This window comes from Pteropus vampyrus, unplaced genomic scaffold (genome assembly GCF_000151845.1).
Source record: "Pteropus vampyrus isolate Shadow unplaced genomic scaffold, Pvam_2.0 Scaffold173, whole genome shotgun sequence".
Taxonomy (NCBI): Eukaryota; Metazoa; Chordata; class Mammalia; order Chiroptera; family Pteropodidae; genus Pteropus; species Pteropus vampyrus.
The window spans coordinates 1,190,827-1,197,490 of record NW_011888954.1 but is presented as its reverse complement, the minus strand read 5'-3'; the positions used below and the strand labels follow the sequence as shown (position 1 = coordinate 1,197,490).

The 6,664-nt window shown below is 50.3% G+C and overlaps 1 pseudogene; it reads right to left on the bottom strand.

Moving 5' to 3' along the window:
- Positions 1-543: 543 nt before the first annotated feature.
- Positions 544-6,664, bottom strand: part of LOC111746052 — a 21,204-nt pseudogene continuing 15,083 nt past the window's right edge.

Genomic DNA, 6,664 nt, shown 5'->3' with positions numbered 1-6,664 from the left:
AAGTCTTTCACAAAACAGTCACCTCCATATGGCAGTGCCTGGTCAGAGCCATGACAGTACATTCCTGAGGACCAAGGTTCTTAGTGGGGATGGATGCCATTGTGTCAAATCCTGCCTGAAATTATGCAGCCGCTGGCCTGGGCTTAGAAGTCTGCCACCCACCCTGAGATGTCCACCATCAAGGTCTGAGTCGTCCTAAGTTGCAGTCCCGGAGTCCTGAACAGAAAGCGGCCTGGTCCGCTGCCCCAGGAATGCTTTCAGCTTGATTTAGGTGTTCCGGGAGCCCTGTTCAGAAGCAGGGACTCCGATCTTCAAACTGCAGTCTGCGAACACTTACAGGCACCAGAGGACCAGAGGGAGTGGGAAGAAGTAAAACATCTTTTCCAATGGGAGTCTCCACAAGGTCATTTTGGCCATGCCTGGCATCTAAATGTCTATCCCATTCCAGGAAAGCGCTTTTGGCAAAGGTCTCTCTCCCAGCAAGAAACTCAGAAGACTTCAGACCTTTTTTTTTTTTTGGTTGAAAAAGGTCAGCTGACCCTTTTATTGCTTGGAGGGTGGGGCAGCCCGCTGCCTCTTCACCAGCACGGCCCCCAGCTGGCTGTGCAGGATGGCACTGGCTCTGCAGATGGCGGCCAGGCGCAGATCCCATGTGGATCACGTGCGGGATGCTGCTGAGGGTGGCCCCCCAGGCTTTCTTGTTGATGGTGGTCCGCACATGGGAGGCGGCCGGCTTTCGAGGCTGGATCTCCAGCGACCACCACGCCTTTGCTGCGGCCGTCGGCCCCACGCCCACCGCCTGGCAGTGAATCAGCCCGCTGTCGTGGAAGGAGTTGCGGGCCTTCAGGTTTTGTGCTGGGTGCTATGCTCTGCTTGTTCCCCGTGATCAGGAAGCTGGAGCAGTTCCCTATGGCCATCCATTGAGATGTGGCGACAGCTCCTCTCGGTGCAGCAGCCGGAGATACAAAGAGCAGACTTCAGACCTTTCCCCTACGGCCCCAGGAGAAAGCCAGCTCGCCTTGACCAAGAGCTAGAATCTTACTTGAGCGTCTCCTGGGCATATGTCAAGGTTTTGCCCAGGCAACTATAGACAGCCATTTTCTTTCTATCTTTGTTTTATTGAAAGGAAGTCCATGGCCCATGAAGGGATGGAAGTTGGGCCAAGAACCAGAAGTTTTGAAGCAAAGACAAAGCGGAAATCTTAGACCTGCAGATGGCTGCTCTGGAGCCCAGGTCTGCAGCTCAAGGGTTAATGACAGAGCACTAACTTGGACAAGTGCTTGATGTCACAAGGAGACCGGGAGAGTAGACACAGAGGAGCAGGGGGGACAGAGAGAAAAATGGAGGTTGGGAAACGGCTCGGTGAGGGGCTGAGAGAGGGGACCAGGGAATGGAGCCAAAGGGAAGAGGGGAGGAAGAAGGGCAAGCTCAGGTATTTCACCTCCTGGTAGTCAGGGAAATGAAATTAAAGTCAGGATGAGATGCTATCACCAATCTTCCAAGATTGATAAACATCAAGAGTATAGATGAGAGAGATAAAATCCTGCCAATTGCGACAACATGGATGGACTCGAGATAATCATGCTAAGTGAAATAAGCCAGACTGAAAAAGTTGAAAATCACATGATATCACTTATATGTGGGATATAAACCTAAAAGCAACATATGAACAGGACAAACAAACAGAGACTCATGGACACGGACTATAGACTAGTGGTTACCAGAGGGTGCGGGAGCGGGGAGAGGGGGGAGGTAGACGGGGTAAAGGGGGTCAAATATATGGTGACAGAAAGAAATCTTAACTATGGGAGGTGAACACACAGTATAAATATATACTGTCAAAGTGTACAGCTGAAATGTATTGGATTTCGTTAACCAATGTCACCATAAACATTAATAATTAATTTTTTAAAAAGATTATAGATAATGCCAAGTGCTGATGACATGCAGAACAGTATGGCTTACACGTGGCTGGTGAGGTACAAGTGGGCACAACCACCTGGGAAAGTGGTCCGGCTTTACCCAATAAAGTTAAAGACATGCCAACCCTCTGCCCAGCAATTCCACTCCTAGGCATCCACCCCAGAGAACACTTTGCACATGGGAACCAAGAAAGAAATATGAGACTGTTCATAGCAGCTCTGCTGATAATGGCCAAAATCTGGAAAGAATCTTAATTCCCAACAGAAAAGGGTAGAAATAAATCATGGTGTACTCATGCCATGGAATATTCCACAGCAAAGAATATGAACAAACTACTGCTCTACACAACACCATGGATGAATCCACAGTGTAATATTTAGTGAAAGAAGGCAGACACAAGACTCCATAGAGTGTCATTCTGTTTATATAAAGTTTAAAAAAAGACGAGTATATATTTCTTGACCTGGGTGGTGGTGACTACGCATTCACTTTATAGCTCTTCTTTAAGCAGTTCATGAGTTTCATACATTCTCTGTCTACAAGAGGTTGAACATAAAACAAATGATAAACTTCCAAGTATCCATGCTGGGGAGCAGGGTCTGGTGCCTCTGAGGTGGCCTGGGGACAGTGAGAGACCTTCGGAGGTAGGTCTGGCCAGAGCTTAGCTGGATATCTCCCCATTACTTGCTCGCACTACATTCTCCCTTCTTCAGAACTGCTAGGCCAAGGTTCCATGGGCTGAGACAGAGCCAGTGAGCCAGTCCTGGGAGCTGGCCAGCCTGGGGTTGGAAGGCTGCAGGGCCCGGTCCTGCCAGGGAGTGGTGGGGAGCAGCCTGATTATTTCCTCCTGCATTCCCCCACCTGGGGCCGGGCACCACCATGCTCTATGACACGCCTCAGTGGTGTACCAACAGAGCCAAGCCCCTTCAGTGCCTTCCAGGGGCCTGGGACCTCTTTGAGGTCCCCAGCCAACGTGAGTTCTTGTCCTAAAGAAGGAATTCACAAAACTCCTCTTTCAGGAGCCCAAAATCTGCTCTATAGAGGAACACGATCATCCCCACAATAATAATAACGGGATCAACAAAAGTGGCTTCCGTCCAGCACAGGGGTGACACACTGGTCGCTCTCACTGTCTCCACTCCTCACAAGCAGCCCCAGGGGGGATTACTTCCCCCACTTTACAGGTGAGGAAACTCACCTGTAGGAGGCTGAGAGTAAAAAGAGTCAAAGTCCACACAACCAGTAAGAGGTGGGGTCGGAATTTGCACCCAGAAAGCCCCTCCAAGGTCTGTGCTTTACTGGGGTGTCCTCTGCATCCCTGAGCACAGAGCCTTCTCCACCACCCATCCCACCCACTCCGGGTGTCATTGCCCTGGCACTTCCAGGGGGCCTTGACTGGGTGGGTGCTCGTGCTGCATGCAGTTTACTCCCAGAGAGCTCTGACAGAGGCCATGGCTGGGGAGGGGACAGCCTGGGGCAGCCCCTCCTTCCTTGGCTTGCAGCACTCAGCAACAGTCCAGCCTCCTCCAGAGCCAACACAGGAAGGCCCAGAGAGAGGACGGGACCTCCCCACAGTCACGCAGCCTCCATTTCATGGCATGATGCCTTTCCTCTCACCGCACCCTTTGTCTTTGCTCCAGATCAGGTCCTTGACACCCCTCCAAGGACTTCAGGTGTCCTGATCCACCCTCCCATTCCCCTCTCCCCACAAAAAGCTTGGTGGACACATCACCTCTCACTTCTCCATCCAGAGGCCAAACTCCTGTCACCGGAGGAATCCAGCTTCCATGGTGTCTCCGCAGACAATGCTGCCGGTGGATCCAAGAAGGCAGGGACGGAGCAGCCCCACGCCTGGCCTGCCCGGGCCCCGCCTCAGCCTCACAGCCCTGAGCTGCGGGCCTCCTGTCTGGGCAGGTGCCGGAGGTGGCCACTGGCCCTGCTGCTGGCGTGCTCCTGCTCTCTGCCAGGCTCTCCTTGAATAAACAAGGCTGCATAGCAACCACTGCTCTGAAGGAGCCCACAGCTCCCTGCATGGGGGAGAGAGGGAGCCAGGAGACGGTTCCCCTTGGCCTCATTTCCTCTGAGGCTCTCTTGGGCACTGGGCCCTCCCAAGTGGCCAAACTCTCCTGTGGGGATGCTATAGAAAGAGAGAGATGGGCCCCACTACATGGTGACCAAGCAAAGGAGTGCATGGCAGGCTTGGGATAGGGAGGCCATTGGCAGTTAACCCCTGGTTCTGCTGCAGTTGGCATCTGGGACCAGTCCTGGTTCAGCTCTCAAGCTGCTCCTGGAAGTATCTAGGCCTTGGCAGCAGGCTGAGCTGGTTGGAATCCTGATCCTGCTTCTTCCAGCTGTGTGACCTCTGGCCAGTGCTTGACCTTACTCAGCTTTAGTTTCCTCATCTATGAAATGGGGATAACAATAGTACTGACCTGATAGTGTTACTATAAGGATTAAATAGGGCACATAATAGGCTTGTGATTGTGTCTAGCACACAGCAGGCCCTCCATCACGGTTAGCGCCTTTTCCCAGAAATATTTACATAGCAGGAAGCTTATGGCCTCCTCCCCAACCAGATTCCACAGCCCCAACGCTTGGAAAATGTGAACCCTAGCAGTCCATGTGTGCTTCCTCATTGAGCCCAGGCCCTTGGACAGAAATTCTAAGCTGGCATCTCCCCCCAAGAATGATGACCTCTCCCACTTCCCACCCTACCCCCTTCTAGCCCTCACCATCCAAAGGACATAGGGGAAGCCAAGGGCTTCACCAACTTTATGCAGCCTTGCAAAGAGCCACTCACCCAAAGACACTAAGAATTTTTCAAGGCAGATCCCTCCATGTTTTTTGCAGATGAATTGGCAGACTATGAAATAAAGAGCAGGGAGAGCTGGTGAGAGACTGTTTGCCCATCCAGGAGGCCTGGCCAGCTGAATCACATGTGCCCAGGGCTTGCCAATTGAACCCACTCCTGGTCTTCTCAGCGCTTTTCTAGGGCTCCCTCCTTGTCTCTGAGACACCACCGAGGGCAGGCCTGTCTGTGGCCTTGGAAAGAGCAGCTTTCATTAACCAAGCTCCAGGCGTGGGGCAAGGAGCGCAGCCAATAAGCACTGAGAACAAGTTCCCTGGGCAGGCACTGGACCCATCTAGAAGCCACGGGCCTGCTGGGCTCCATGCGGAGGCTGCTCCCCTCCGCAGGCCCTCTGCAGCCCCTTGGGAGGCAAGCTGGCAAGTTGAACTGAACTACTAAACTCTCTCCAACAAAAGCCCCAGGAAGAAGGCACTTCCAACAAACTGGGAGGCAATTCCTTGTGCTTTGTATTGGATTCCCTCTTCCCATGAGGTAGGTATGAAGAAACCTGAGTTTACAAATGGGGAAACTGAGGCCTGGCAAGGTAGGCCCCTGTCCATGTTTCACAGCTTGTAAGTGAGAATGAGTTATTAGTGGAAACCCCAGACAAGGCAGCTGCTGTGTCCCTTAGCTCTACCTGGAAGAGGGTTTATGTGCATCTCCCCCAAAACCAAGCCTCAAATCAGTCTGAAAGTCAGATCTGATGGTCACTCTCCAGCCAGACTCCCCTTGTAGCTCCCTGCATTCTTGGGGTAATAACCACACTCAGCACCATGGCCTACAAGCCCCTCCGATCTGGCCCCTGCTCTGTCCTTCGGCCATGTCTCTTCCTGCTTCCCTCACTCTCACCCTGAACCTGCTTGACTGTCAAGCATAAAGCATTTCCCAAGAGTTGCATGTACCATACTCTATGCCAGATGCTGGAAATACAGAGAGACTACAATCTGCCCTCGGAGCTGAGTGACAGAGAGAGACTCTGACGGGTGCATTTCTGTGTATTCTTGCATTAGCTATAATAAGGGAGATGCATTTTGCACAGCCCTCGAGAGCTCCACCTAGCAGAGTCATTTGGAGAGTGGAACTTCCACCTCTACCCATGAGCAATGAGGCAAGGCATGGAAGCGTGAGGCAGTCCCCTGTTTTTGCTGGGATGGTGGGGAACTGACTATCCATCCCTACCTGTATCTGTGAGTTACACCTAAAAAGGGTGACTGCCTGCAAAAAAGATTAAATAGAATCTAGAGTCTCACAACAAAACACCCAATTTCCAGGATACTACTGAAAATTACTCATATCAAGAACAAGGAAAATCTCAAATGAGAAAAAACAATCAATGATGAAACACCAAAGTGGCACAGACGTTGAGATGATCTAACAAGGATTAAAGCAGCCATTACAAAGTGGTTTGATGAGCAATTGTGAACATATTTGACAGGCATAAAAAAAATAAAAAGTCTCAGCAAAGAAGAGAAGATATAATGAAGAACCAACTGGAAATTTTAGAACTGAAAAATACAACTGAAATAAACAACTCCACGTGAATATGACTGTGACAGAGGAGAGAAGAGAGGATAGAACAATAGAAATCACCCAATATAAATAACAGAGAGAAAATAGACTGAAAAATAATTAACAGAGCCTCGGGGACCTGTGAGACTATAAGCGAAGATCTTACACTTGTATTATTGAAGTGGGCAGGAGAAAGAGTATGGGGCTAAAAAACTATTCAAAAAAAAAAATGGCTGAAAACTTCCCAAATTTGATGAAAGATATTCATTTTAAGCTATAGATTTAAGAAGATGAGCAAATCCCAAGCGGAATAAACCAAAAGAAATCCACATCAAGACATATCACGATCAAAGTTCAGAAAATAAAGACAAAGAAAAAAAAAAA